Raw genomic sequence first — 1,241 nt, 5'->3', positions numbered from 1 at the left:
AATTATTTATTTTGAATAAAACAGACTAAACAGTCCTGTATTGTTGAAGATATCAGGGACAGTTAGCAGATGACAAATGACTGTAAAAAGTTGGGGAAATAATACTAATGACACAGTATGTAGATAAATTACAACAAAGTAGCCCTGCAGAGATGAAAACCTGTCATGAAATGTTTCATAATTTCCATGATTTCCTCATGAATATCTTGTGATGCCTGACATTCCTGGCACTTTCCGGCCTTCTTTCTTGTGTTTGCTGACGCACTTAGTGCTGACACAACCCGCAGATATTCTGGCCTGTTTGAACCTGCAGCGTGGGATAGCAGGAAGGATAGTCAGAGCTTCCGTAAAAGACGCAAACAATGACAGAACGGAAAAAAGATGGTTCATTTTGGGAATCTCAGGTGAAGCTTTTGTTGTTGTGGCCTGGGACCCCTGAGATGAGCCGGTCTGAAGCTTTTATTCCCCGTCTGAATCACTCACCCGGGCTGGTTTCTGCAGGCTTTTCAACAGAGTGTTGTCTTGAAAAATTGGGAAAGATGCCTCTTTTTATCCAATTTTATCAACCCTTGTTTGTGTGAAAATGAAACCTGGTTTTCTGCAGAAGTACAGTCAGCGAGTGGGAGATGGATGGATGACTCAAACATGTTGACGTGAAACTTTATGTCATTTCAGATTGGTCAAAAATGTTACTGGGTTAACAAATAAAGAGCTTTCACAAATTGCCAAATAAAAAAAAAAACATTTTATGGCTTTTTATTAGTAGAAATACAACAAATATATAAATAATATTCAATTGAAAAATAAATTTCAAAGATTAAAATTTGGCAAAGTTAAAACTACTTTGCATTTAAACATAATTATTAATTATCATGTCCTTGTTTTTATGTCTATGTGGACCATTAGTGTGTTCAATCAATCAATCAATCAATCAATCAATCAATCAATCAATCAATCAATCAATCAATCAATCAGTCAATCAATCAGTCAATCAATGAATAAATAAATTAACACTTAAGTTTCCTTATTAGAGCGTTTTAGTTTGTATTTCTCAAGATAAAAAATTATTGAAAATCAACAAGAAATTTAAAAATTTATTTTTTTAAAAAGTATAAAATATTGACAAGCCCTGGTAACCAGCCCACTATATATATATATATATATATATATATATATATATATATATATATATATATATATATATATTTTTTTTTTTTTTAACTGACACATTTTTATTCTGT

This window comes from Poecilia latipinna, unplaced genomic scaffold, assembly GCF_001443285.1.
Source record: "Poecilia latipinna isolate Pla-1442-1.1 unplaced genomic scaffold, P_latipinna-1.0 Scaffold2406, whole genome shotgun sequence".
Taxonomy (NCBI): domain Eukaryota; kingdom Metazoa; phylum Chordata; class Actinopteri; order Cyprinodontiformes; family Poeciliidae; genus Poecilia; species Poecilia latipinna.
This window is presented reverse-complemented; position numbering follows the sequence as displayed.